This window comes from Copidosoma floridanum, unplaced genomic scaffold, assembly GCF_036245765.1.
Source record: "Copidosoma floridanum isolate Cflo_tuat_1 unplaced genomic scaffold, Cflo_Japanese_pri ptg000013l, whole genome shotgun sequence".
Lineage (NCBI taxonomy): Eukaryota > Metazoa > Arthropoda > Insecta > Hymenoptera > Encyrtidae > Copidosoma > Copidosoma floridanum.
In genome coordinates, this window is record NW_028321890.1 from 16,362,409 (window position 1) to 16,376,337 (window position 13,929).

General features: G+C 31.7%; 1 long non-coding RNA gene across 1 annotated transcript; it reads right to left on the bottom strand.

Annotated features, from left to right (window-relative positions):
* Positions 1 to 2,451: 2,451 nt before the first annotated feature.
* Positions 2,452 to 2,965, bottom strand: LOC149374907 (uncharacterized). The gene is made up of 2 exons (XR_016292982.1): positions 2,909 to 2,965; positions 2,452 to 2,775 (listed from the first exon to the last, which is right to left on the bottom strand). It is a non-coding gene; the product is annotated as an uncharacterized LOC149374907 (long non-coding RNA).
* Between the last annotated feature and the right edge of the window lie 10,964 nt (positions 2,966 to 13,929).

Sequence of the window (13,929 nt, forward strand, 5' to 3'; positions counted from 1 at the left end):
TTTATACAACACTATACCCTTGTACTCTTCCCACTTTACAGTAGACGCAACTAGATCCGAGCTATATACTTGATGATTTAGCCTCGTTCTTTATCAATAAATAATGTATACTTGTATAAGCGGTTTTTGAGTAAACAAATGTTATTATTAAGTCTCTGGAGAATAAATATATAACCTTACTTATACTCTCTTGTTTCTACTTAGCTTCTATCACTTTCAAAATTGTATACTTAAAAGCTGAATACCATTTAAAACTGAAGTAAGGGGATAATTTTTTATCTTGCTACAACCCACTTATTACAGCTTCCAAAAGTACTAACCTCCTGCATTTTTATTTATAAAGCATACGATGACAGTCAACATTTCTATCAACGTTTGATGAGAATGTCCATGGTAAGAATTACTCTGTTTAGTTATTTAATAAAGTCCAGTCGTAAATGACTTTATTCACGAACTTTACACAGAAAATACGTGTTTGTTTCATGAGTTTTTAAAGAAAATAAAAATAGATTTAAAAAGAATTACTTATAGTAATTCTTCAATTTGCTAGAAGTTTAAAGTATGGTGTAAGAATGACTTATCTCAACGGCAAATACGGCCGATGACTATGTAGTATATTGTTAGAGCCTACTTGATATTTTATACTAATAACAAAAAGTTTATGCATTGACTTGAATTTTTTGTGTATAAAAATGAAGTAATCTTTTGTTTAAGTTAAACCACGTGCGTACGCTAAATAACGACGTACTTCAAATTTATATGATTTCCCAGTAATTGAAATATTTTATAATTGCAACTTTCTTTGAAGAAATCATCTTTTGTTTTTTGTTTTCGTACAATAATTTTTACGAGATTTATCGGCTGATGAAAGAGTTTCAATTCGTAAAAAATAACTCATTTTTCTTCCAAATATGCAGCCGATGTTTTAATGCAGTATAGAAGGTGACTGTCACCTAAAGTTAAGGATCTAGCCACCGGAAAATCTAAAAATACCTCTGTATATTTTGTATATTTATATATAAAGGCTCTATTTAAGAATGCATCTGGCAGTGAATCTGTATCGGGAGGTCAACAACTGTACCCTTTACTCCTCATTTCTTAGAAACCTTATGTATTAAGGGTACTGATGTTTTATTTTTTTTAGTTATTACAGCACTTATGAGGACAAGAATAGTAATAATATGAATATCAAAAAAATTTATTGTACAAGTAATAAATAATATAATAATAATAATGATAATAATAATAACTAGTGATAATATTGATAATCTTACTCTAGGGTGTTCAAGACCTTGACAGAGATCCTGCTGCTGGCAGCTTGGATCGTATGAAGGGGCGTCAAACCAAATAGCATTTCACCCCACTTTGTTTAAGAAACAGTGATGTTTACAACTTTTGCACCAAAGCATTTACTACACTGACACACTACTATGACACATAATAGGTTTACTTACAAGCTGTTTTCTGGGGCTGGCCATGTGCATCGTTTCTTTCCAGCGCGGTGGTTTTGGTAAAACAGTCAAGACAGACTATGAGGCCTAAGTAATAGCAGGTAACCGTAACTCATGGGGCAGTACATTTCTATTAAAAACATATGAAGAAGAGTAGCGACTCCAGTCCGAATTGAGCAAGAGGGGACCTTATTGGCAACAGAAAGGTTACTGCACTGAAATACACCCTTTTCCGTTTTCTAATTGGACAAAAAAAGCACTGTCCTTTATCAAGTAGCACGGCACACATAGGATTACAAAAATCAATTATGAAAAAGTTTAATCTATGAAAATCTGTTGTGCAAGAAGCATTAAAATTCTGAACCTCACCAATAGATTTGCTGGGGGGGAGGACAGGCGTCGGCATTATGTAACCGCACATGTAGTGGTAGACAAGGCCATCCCTTGTCATGTTACATCCGTGTACTATAATATACATCTTAGAATCTTGTAAAATTAATAAAATAATCTAACCTTGTTACCTCACTTGCAGTTCAATGCCACACTTCCAAAAAATAAGTTTAGACTACCTGTGCTGTTGACATGTCATTTTTGCCTCAGGATATAATGTACGCATACTATCATATTTAAATGTAACAGAAAGATTGTATAGATTCGTTACTTTATTATTGCCCGCCTCCAATTCTTTTCTCATGTAAAATATTATAATTAGTAATATTTCATTAGGATATTTGTTGCCTATTTTTAGATAAAGCTTTCTGTGTCTCGTATTAGAAACGTGTAATAAACAATTTTTCTGCAACTACATGATTATGTCAAATATTTGATACGAATGAAATCGGAAAGAAATTAGTCGGTATGCTCTGCTAGAGGACTTATTAATATACGCTATAAAATCTTACCATTTTATGGGAGTGTATTTATTGCATTAAATTGTGAATACAAATGACATAATATAATTATATATATCAACAACATAATAAATATAAAATGCTTCTCGTAGTTTTTATCATTTATTTGAAACTTTAGAAAGATGAAATCATGAAATACCATTAGATTATTATTCTTCTGACTGAAGTTATATTTCTCCAGTTGGTTCATTTTTGGTTGGACTTTTGATGGCACAGTTCTCATCTGCTAATGGCTGAATCTTACAAGGAATATAGATAGTTAATGTACCGTCCGAGACTAAGTTTATTTTAGCATCATTAAAGTCGTAGTTTTCAGAGACGGGAAACGTCTTTGACAAATTTCTATAGACATTGCCGTGCTCATCTTGCAACTTTTCATGTATACCCTCGACTACGATCAATTCGTCTTTGACCTATAGTTGAAACAAAATTTATTGAGTATATTTTTTGCTTTTCATATTACGTCATTTTTATTTATAATTTTTTTTGTTCTTTTATCTTTCATTCAAATTATATGTATGACGAATAAAACTAAACGATACTCACGAATACGTTAATTTCTTCCAGAGCAAATCCTGTGCAGTCTACCTTTTTATAAAAATCTTCCTACAAAAATCATTGACCATTAAATTACATAGAGTTTATTTAAAAAACCAGAGTGTGGAACTAGGAGTCCCTCTTTTTTTCGTTGGTTACGGTGGTATATTTATGTCTTTCCTGTACATTTTTTGTAAATAAAAGGCTCGAGAAATTTTTCAAAATAATTTTTAAGGTTATTGTTAGGCAAAAAACGAGAAATAAATTCTACATATTTATAACAATTCTGCAAATATGCTTTAATTTTTTCACTAATTTTCCATCTTGATTTTATGAAAAAATATTTAGAGGCTGGATATTTTAGGTAATGTCTTCACATAACTCAACGCCTATTTCTTTGTGTGTCATGATGTTATTTTTCCCAAAAAAAAACCCGGAATACTCGATATTTTTGCTTTATCTTATTTCCTTTTTAAGATTTAGCGTATTTTGTAATATTGGTTGGTTATACTATTTTATAATTACCGATTTTATCAATACTGACTATCTACATCGATCTGCCATTTATGCAGATCCCTGCGCTGGCTTACTCTCTTCTTCTCTCTCTATCTTTGTTACACCTACCCTTTGTAGGAGTGCACCTCCTCTCGAAAAGTGCACAATTTTTCTTACACTTTTTGCTTGATGAGTCTCCATTTCCAACCATTTTTATACTTAAGAAATACACGGGAAGTCTATATTATTCCATCGTAACCCGCGATAAAGAATCCGTAATAAATTAATATAGAAATGGTCTTTTACCTTGTGTGCATCAACTTTAGAGGAACTGTTGTCACCGTAGCTCTGATGAATTGGTAAAACAAGGCTTTTATTATTATAATTTGCACGGGGAATAGATCGTGAAGCATAAGCTTTATGTCTTGAGTATTCAATGTCTGCGAGTTCTTCTTCTTCGGTATAGTTTGGTATTATATTCTTAAGCATGATAATTTAGAACAAGAAATTCGAATACAAATAATCGTTTAAAATCCTGCCTCTTTAACAAAGTTGACACCGGTGATTGAAGAATATTGAACTGATTACTGTATAAATTTGATATGCGCTTTGTGTGCTACTTGTACAGCTGGAGGTGCAACAATCACTGCATGTACTAATACTAAACGCTGTCGTTGCTTACTGCAGCAGAGAATGCTACGGCGTAAGACAACTTTTTTCCACTGATCGGGGCGACCCGCCGCGGCCAGCCGTCGAACCAAGGCGCACATTTTTCGAAAGTGCGACACTCGTATCAAAGAGCGTGCGCCTACAAGAAGAAATGTGGATTCGCGTGGAAATGAGCATATAGGCGCACATTTTGGCGACACGTAGAAGGGGTATACCGAATGTGTGCCTACGAGGATAGGAGTGGAAATGTTGACTATAGCTATATATCTGAGCGCACAGCCAAAGCAAGCGACGACACGAGTTTTTCTCTTTTGACTGCAACCGAGTATATGCTATATATACTTAACTGACTCTTACTCTCTCGCTCTTGCTTGAATGATATCTATCAATCTTACATTCGATTAAATCGTGAAACTAAATGCTCATATAATTATATGCACAGAATTTGATATCAAAACATTTTTTTCTTCCGTACGTTAACACTTAATTTGAAATCTAGTATTATTTTGAAAAAATAATCAGCTTAATTTTTTTAAGGATAACAGTTCAGCTATAACCACTGGTTAATTATTTTTTCTCATCATAATTGTTATGAACTGTAGGACAAGCCCCGGAGGTTATCGAGGAACATATGTGATTTTAAGATCTTCTACCCTCGAAGTTTTGATAGCTAAGGTAGTAAGGGCTTATGCCACTACTGTTCTCGTTTTGCTATCTAAAGATCGATTCCAACTGTCGGCAAATTTTTTTTTTAACGTGATTCATCATTCTAGTTTGTTTTCTTTTTATTGATGTTTTATTTATGTTTTATAAATAATATTAACAAACCCTTTTTTCCCTATACATCGAAATACATTTTTTTAATACTAATTATATTAAACAATTTCATAAGCTGATACTTATCGTTAGCATGGCCATTTCGGAAATTCATAATAATAAAATAATTTCTTAGGATATGAGTATAATTATTACATTTTAAACTCCAAAGAAAGTAAGAGAAAAAAAATCCTTATACATAATTTTCATTAATTTTAATATTTTATTTTCCAAGAAATGATTAAGCTGTTATAATCGATATTTTTATCTATCTATACAATAATCATAATCTTCGGAGGCACAAGAAAACTTACATAAAACTTCCTAATCACTTATTTACCGTCTTTTGTTGTAAAAAAATTTTAGGTATAGCAGCTAAACTTATTGTGTTGATTAAATATGAAATTTCAATTTCAATTACATAATGTTGGTTCTAGACCAAACTTTTAATTAGCGTTTGTAAGTATCAAAACTTAATACCTTTGAAAATTATGCAACAAAAATCTAAACAGTAATGAAAAACAAATCTTATATATCAAGTTTACTGTTACGTTACTTAAAATTTTTACCTGGTAGTTACAACCACTTGTCACTTACATTATGAATTTCGAAAAAGTAAAAGTTTAACCTTGAACATAATTTTCTATAATTTATAAGAATTTATATGAAATTCTGAAATGGTTATGCTATAGTTAAGTATTAGCTTATGAAATTGTTTAATATAATTAGTATTAAAAAAATGTATTTCGATGTATAGGGTAAAAGGGTTTGTTAATATTATTTATAAAACATGAATAAAACATAAATAAAAAGAAAACAAACTAGCATGATGAATCACGTTAAAAAAAAAAATTTGCCAACAGTTGGAATCGATCCTCAGATAGCAAAACGAGAACAGTAGTGGCATAAGCCCTTACTACCTGAGCTATCGAAACTTTGAGAGCACGAGATCTTAAAGTCACATATGTTCATCGATAACCTCCGGGGCTTGTCCTACAGTTTATAACAATTATGATCAGGAAAAATAATTAACCAGTGGTTATAGCTGAACTGTTATCCTTAAAAAAATTAAGCTGATTATTTTTTCAAAATAATACTAGATTTCAAATTAAGTGTTAACGTACGGAAAAAAAAAATGTTTTGATATCAAATTCCCTGCATATAATTATATGAGCATTTAGTTTCACGATTTAATCGAATGTAAGATTGATAGATATCATTCAAGCAAGAGCGAGAGAGTAAGAGTCAGGTTATTATATATAGCATATACTCGGTTGCAGTCAAAAGAAAAGAACTCGTGTCGTCGCTTGCTTTGGCTGTACGCTCAAATATATAGCTATAGTCAACATTTCCACTCCTCTCCTCGTAGGCACCCATTCGGTATACCCCTTCTACGTGTCGCTAAAATGTGCGCCTATATGCTCATTTTCACGCGAATCCACATCTCTTCTTGTAGGCGCACGCTCTTCGATACGAGTCTCGCACTCTCGAAAAATGTGCGCCTTGGTTCGACGGCTGGCCGCGGTGGGTCGCCCCGATCAGTGGAAAAAAGTTGTCTCACGCCGTAGCATTGGCGTTAGCAATCTCTCTACTCATCTCTGACTGCAGTTGGACTATTCAAGTTAATGACTAGCGCTGCACGCACTGTTCCGAAAGAGAATTGTTGGAAAATACTACTTCAGATACAGAAGAGCCATGCTATTATTGCTCTATTTTAGTGTCTCTGTTCCACCTAGTAGAGCTGCTCCTTCACCGTAGACAAGCAGCTTCTCTGTAGTGTCAAGGGGCAGCTTTCCTTACCTAGTAAGTTGGCTTGGGTGATTTTAATCAAAATGATTAATACTTCAAATTAATAAGGCACGCTTTATTGACATGATTTCGAAATTTTAGAGATTATTATCTTTTGAATCAAGCTTTGACATCTATTTTGTTTTAATTTTTTATTTTGTTACGAATGAAGAGGTGACCTTCATGTGAGCCTAGTATTTTACAAGCTATTTAACTATTATTGAATCGTTTAAGGCTACATCTGACTTTTTGTCATACTGTGGTTTGTAACTTAACTTTAATTTACAATTCACTTTTTGTTTGTTTATTGGATTGGTTAGATAAAACGAATAATATTCGTTGGCATATTAATCAGTAAGTTTGGAAATATTCTAATCCAAACAAACCTTTTTTTAGTACCAGCCAATTTACAAACACATACACACACAAACACATGCACTCACATTATGTGTATGTTTATTAAAAAATGTTAGTTAAGTTTTTTTAATAGTGGTTTTTACATAAATGATTGTTCATTATATTTTTCAAAATTTTAGTTTTTTTTTTTTTGTATGTCGACAAAACTCTTTTAATAAATTATAAAATATTTAGAGTGTTCTACTCTTTAATCTTATTTGAAGGTCTTCAGTACTCAGGTCTCTTACAAAAAAATTTTTTAGAAGCGTCTAAAAAATTTTTACCGTATCGATTAAAATATATCAAGTAAGGGTCTCAGATTTTGCAGAATATTTTTTAACTGTCACATAAATACCTTTTTTTTATTTGGTAAAATAAATGTGATACTACTTTAGAAAAGCGTGATCCTATATTTCAAATTTTGTGTAACTAAAATATGCATTAAATATTTTCGAGACAAAATCTAGATACCAATTGTTCTATTCAAGAGAAATGTTACCTTTCAAAACACTAGGTACCTGTTAAAATAATAACAATTTATTATCACTTTTTAGCTCTTTCCAAATATCTAAGTAATTGTTGATAAGCTTTATTAGCAAACTACGAGTGCTAAGGCCTTATATCTTTACTTCTTTTGCTTTGTTTTTGTATAGATACGTCTTAATGTTGTTGATTATTCTCTGTGTGAAGCCCAAAATACTTACAAATAAAAATTGAAGTTTTCTTTTAGCCGTAGTATAACAATGAATACGAGCTGATCACGACATCACCTAAAAATACATAAGATTGGGGACGTAAGGAAATCGTGCTTTATATTTTATTACGTCGAAAAAGACAGTATACGATCAAAAGAAGGAGCACTTTTATTGGATCTCTTCGTTTTCCATTGACCTATTGAGTTTATCACCCCGAGGTCTCGATTATATTAAAAATTTCAATGAGAGTTTTAAAAAGATGACGAGTATTTGAAAAGTCTCTGGAATTCATTCAGAAATATATGATAAGACAACTAAGTTTATAAATTTCATAAATCTAATGGTGTGAATTTAAAGAGAAAAATCAACACTTTCGAAAACTAAAGTTATTGTTGACAAAAATATGAATAGTCGACTTTTGGAATGACTCGTTTATGTTATTGATTATTTTCTGTGAAAAACTCAAAGTGCCCACCAATCAAAGTTCGATTTTTTGTTCTGTTGGTGAAAAAACAACCGCGTCATGCAATAATCAAGCCATCAAATTGACCTTGTGACAAAAATACGTTTGCTTGAACGAAACCATTTTTACTTTAGTATTCAAACGCGAGAAATCGATAAATGGCTTGGTCCTATACAAAACATAGGCAGTGCCTGAAAAAAAAAAAAGATAAAAAGACAAAACGAATGTTAAACCGAAATATATACAAACTGGGTACGAATGTCTACGAATTACTTTTACGGATAGCTTTACCTCAAATGGGTAAAATAATATTGCTGTCATACACATTTTGAGCATTATTTTTCTCATTTGTGACTAAGTAAGAAAATGACCCGTTTCTTGTTTTGCCATAAGTTTTGTATATCTAATGTAAAGTGATAAAACTCTTATTTAAATATAATCCTTAGCTTAGACTATTTTTGTAAGAAAAGTTACAAGCAATTAGCAGTACGTAATATCTTTCCTTCTGGAGCCATTCTCGTTTGCTATAATATTTACGTACTTTTATGTAAACACCAACTTTTTCCGTCGCTTACATATATAAATATAATATACAATATTCTCATTGTTGATTTGTTTTCCTTAAATCGTAAATTATTCCATTATAAGATAAGGAACTGCAAAAATTTATTAGAAAAAATGTTTATCGTTAAGTGTTACGTAGATTTCCTCGGCTATCCATAATGAGTCAAGACTTAAATTGGAGTTGAATTGACTTTAATACACTTGTTCGACTTTCAACTTCAAAATAGCACCTTCGCTGCTTGATTTGGTGCTCTCAGGCGAAAAAATAGAATACAAAACTCGTTTTTAAAGGCTTCTTTATGAGCCTCGTTACGGTCTTCACTTTCAGCTCGTGCCATGAACCTCTCGGTTCGTAAATCAAAGCCTTTGCAAACGCGTACGTAATATACTATTTCATCATACCCTGACGGCAAAAGCGCATTTCCGTCCTGATTTCAGAATGGAAAATTATGCATTTCTGACCAGCCCGGGAATTTTTTTTGTTGTAGACTAACGTTATGCGCAACTTTCTCCTAGTTACTTTATCGTGTCAGTCGTTAACTACGTATGTGTATATAGCTATAGTTAACAATGAACTATACTCAGCTGACGAAAACTAAATCAATCGAATCATAACCTCAATACTTATGCCTAGCGAATATGTAGATTGCAGAAAGTTAAATTATTGGTTTCAGCCACTAAGTAGTGCTGTACTCAACAATTTGAAATAATTAAATATTTAGTCTCTGTACGTCTGAGTCCTCGAAGCGATTCTGTGACTATATAAATGAATTTCAGAAGCTTATGTATTTGGTGGCATACCTATAGGTCAGTTTTGTTTCCAAGTACATTTATATACTATTATCGTTTCCATAGTGCTGGTATAAAAATACACGTAGACGGAAATGATTTACTTCCCTGCCTCGTCACGTAATATACTAATTCTCGTTTTTAAGCAAAGCTGAGAGTGTTTTCCTTTCGTGGGCCTGAGTCTCTACATGCTGCTTATCGGCAACGCAACTGCAACACCCTAAACGCCTGGCCTTTGCTGTCTAACTCTGATGCTCATCGATAACTGTTGCGCCTATATCTACATGGGACCATAGTTTATAGCCTTACTCGTTGCTATGCAGTTTCGGTGTCTTGATACTTGTGTCGAAATTGTACGTGACGTAAGTATCCGGTCAAATATATTTATATTTTTTGAAATACTTCAATACATTTTTGTAAGGATATGGTTTTTTTAAATCATGATGTACAAATTGTGCTAGAAACAAAATTGATTGATCTGGTGTTATAAAAATAAATGAAAAACACTTTTATCATTACAAATCATTAATCAAATAACAAGGAAATCTTTGTTATGAAAAGTATAAATTGAAGAAAAAATTTTTTCCTATTCACAGTTGCTAACAAGCTTATATGAATAAGAAAAAAAAGTTTCTTTATTTGATTAACGTTATTATTTTAAACTTCTTAGGATCATGCAAGTAAAAGTACTTTTTTAAGTTTGTCTAAATTATTTTACGTACTCCGTAGTATATTTCTTGTACACCGACGATAGTTTCTGTACGTGTACATTCCAAACAGTTTTTGTTTGCATAAGTTTTATCGGATGTTTTTTTAACATCAATAAAAGTATCTGAAAGACGTTTTACATTTGTTACATCTATAATTTTAATTTTGTAACAATGTAATGAAAAATAACATCAAGATTTTAAAGTAGATCGAGTTTTAACAATTATCTGTATGAGAACCAAAATATGAGTTTTGTTGATTCTTTGATGTGAATTGAAAAACAACAGGTTTTGAAGATCTGTATAAATTTTCTTTTTTTTATAAAAATCTTTGTTCTAACACGTCAAGATTCATCGGAAAATAACTCTTCAATCCATAAAATGATGTACCCTCTTATTGTTTACCCTATGTACATTGAAACATATATACACGCATACAAATTTATTCATACACATACCTTTTCGTACATTTCATTTTATACACGTAGTACTGCTTGGTCTGTCAAAAAAGTACATTGGTCGAGCTTCACAATTTATTATTAAGTACGACAATTTATTATTTACGAGAATCGATACAATTCATAATTCAACACGTGGCCACTGCTCTTCCCCAATCCTAACAATCCTGGTATATTTATATCCGATCAAGCAGTCGAGCGAAGGACTCCTTACAGTTCACAAGAATCAAAACAAGTCAATAAAAAATACTGTCCTAAAATTTAAATACAATTGACAAGTATCACAGTTGGTAGACTCCACTATCTTACGACTCGTTTTTGCAGTACAGTCTTTCAGCTGCAATATTAAAATTACATCAATTTCTGTCAATCTTTGTTTTCATCATTACGGATTAAAAATGGTCTCATCAACGTTTTCAGTTTTCATTCTTTCGGTTGTTTCGTTAGTTTCTTGTTATGATTCAACAAGTGATATAAATAATTATTCGAATTTAGTAATGGACGTAAAAGAACTTTACAAAACCAACAGTGTTGTGATCGTGTATTATGGTTTCGAAAGTAAGTAAAAATATATTGATTATTAAAATAATATCAAGCATGGAATTTTACTTTATTTTTTATTTAATAGGTATGCATGTTGCAACGGGCATGATGAGGCAACTTTCAAAAAATCACTATTATTCCATGGCAGTCGCAGGATCAGACCTAATGATAAAGTATGACAGTATGTGGAAGAGTTCAAAGTTACTTTTCTTCATTATGCTAAAAACCGAAGATGATTTTGAAAATTTCATGCATTTTACAACGAATGCGGCTATTGATTCGCACGTCTCGTTATTACTGTTTGACACATTGATGTCGGAGTCATTGAGTATTTTCTGCCAAAATCCTCAAGATAATCGACTGGGCTTGAATTATCTTGTAGAAATGTTAGTGAAATGTGGGAATGACTCCGACATAAAAGAATGGTTTTCCACAGGATCGAATAGTAACACGATTCAGGTACGCGAATACCTTCAGTGGAATCCAACGACTCGTCTCAATGTCAAAGATAAACACATTTTGATTGAGAGGAGAAGAAATTTGGCTGATGTTTCGCTGAAAGTGATACCTAAAAAAGTATGAAAAGTACACGTTTTAATTTTTTAATAATTTTACGTTTTAACACATTTTCTTGTTAATAACACATCAGGACGAATCCCATCCAAAACAATCAAATTATATTTATAATTACGATTTACCATCAAAAATTGTGGATGAAATCACCTCAGTAATGAATATAACTACAAAGTACCCGCAACTGTTACGAGGTAGTGGAGCTAAGAATAAAAATACTGCAGCAAGCAAGGGAAATTCTTCTTTTACTAATACGTCAATAGCTACGAGTTTTGATGTTATTGCTACGGAGACATTAATGGACCAAACTGTTTTAGAAAAATATGATCTCACGATTCCCATTGAGTCCCAATTGTACTGTTTGTTCATCAAAATGCCGGACAATTCATTCATACCATGGAACGCATACTTGAAGGTAAGAAATTTTTTCTCCCTGTATTCTGAATATTGACAAGTGTCTTGTTTTGTTTAGTATACAAAATTCTTACTAAAGAATAAAAAAAAAAAAAATAAATAAAAAAAAAATAAAAAAGCAGAGTGTGGGATTCGGAGTCCCGCGGTAAGAACAGGTTTCTCGCGTATACGTAGAAATTACATGTATATAGTAAAATGTAAGGTTCGTAGATACATGTGAGTTCAATATGTATTTTTTTCGCGGGTTACGGTGGTATACGTATGTCTTACCTATTCATTTATCATGTATGAAAGGCCCGGGAACTTTTCGTTTTCCATTGACATAATGAGTTTATCACGGCGAGTTTTTGATTATATGAAAAATTTCAATAGGAGTTTTAAAAAGATAACGAGTATTTGAAAAGTCTCTGGAACTAATTCAGATATATATGATAAGATAGTTTACTTTATAAATTTCATAAACCTAATTGTATAAATTTAAAGAGAAAAATCAACAATTTCAAAAACTAAAGTTATTGTTGACACAAATATGAATGGCCGGTTTTTGGAATGACTCTTCCATGTTATTGATTATTTTCTGTCAAATACTCAAAGTGCGCACTAATCAAAGTTCGATTTTTTGTTTCGTTGGTGAAAAAACAACCGCGTCATGCAATAATCAAGTCATCAAATTGACCTTGTGACAAAAATACGTTTGCTTAAACGAAACCATTTTTACTTTAGTATGCAAACGCGAGAAATCAATAAATGGCTTGGTCCTATACAATAAGTAGGCAGTGCCTGATTAAAAAAAAACAGATAAAAAGAAAAAACGAATGTCAAACCAAAATATGTACAAACTGGATACAAATAGCTTCTACGAATTACTTTTACGGATAGCTATACCTCAAGGGGGTAAAATAATATTGCTGTTACGTATATTCTGAGCAGTGTTTATCTCACAATAAACATTTAAATGTTAAAAAAAGCCTGTGTCAGAAAATAAGATCTTATTTTAAACAAACATCTCTTTTTAGTGGTGATAACCGGGAAAATAGAATAGTCAGACTGCACGTATGGCACTCGTGCTGGCTTTGTTCGTAATGATTTGAAGCATGTGTTTTAGAAAATTCTATACCCCTCCTTTTTTTATAGCTGCGAGGATGCACAATGTACTATGTGACTTAAAAATAAGCGACAATCATAACATCCTTAAGGCTGGAATTTTTGTTTGATTTTTCTAAGCAAAGTAAAAATTGGCGTACTTATTAATTAAATTTACTAACCACGTTAATTATTATATTATTTCTTCATAACATAAGATTCATTTTTGAATACAAAAGTACATATAAAAGATTTTATAATTATTATCGACGCAACGAACGTTGTCGTTGTCGTCGTCGTTGTCATATCTTAATTTCGAATATATACTCTAACAATAATTGATCTTTTATATATATTTATTTTTTTAATTCCTTCAACTTGTAAGTAATAATTTTTTTTACATTAAAGGATATAATCATTTAAGTTTTACAAGCGTTTTTAAAATCCTAGATACTAATATGCAATTATTATTATTATAGTAACTGCCGAAAAGTAGCACTACAATAATATACTCTTTTACACACAAAAACAATGTTAATTTTTTTAAATTGGTTACGGTCAAAAGTTAGTCAACTTT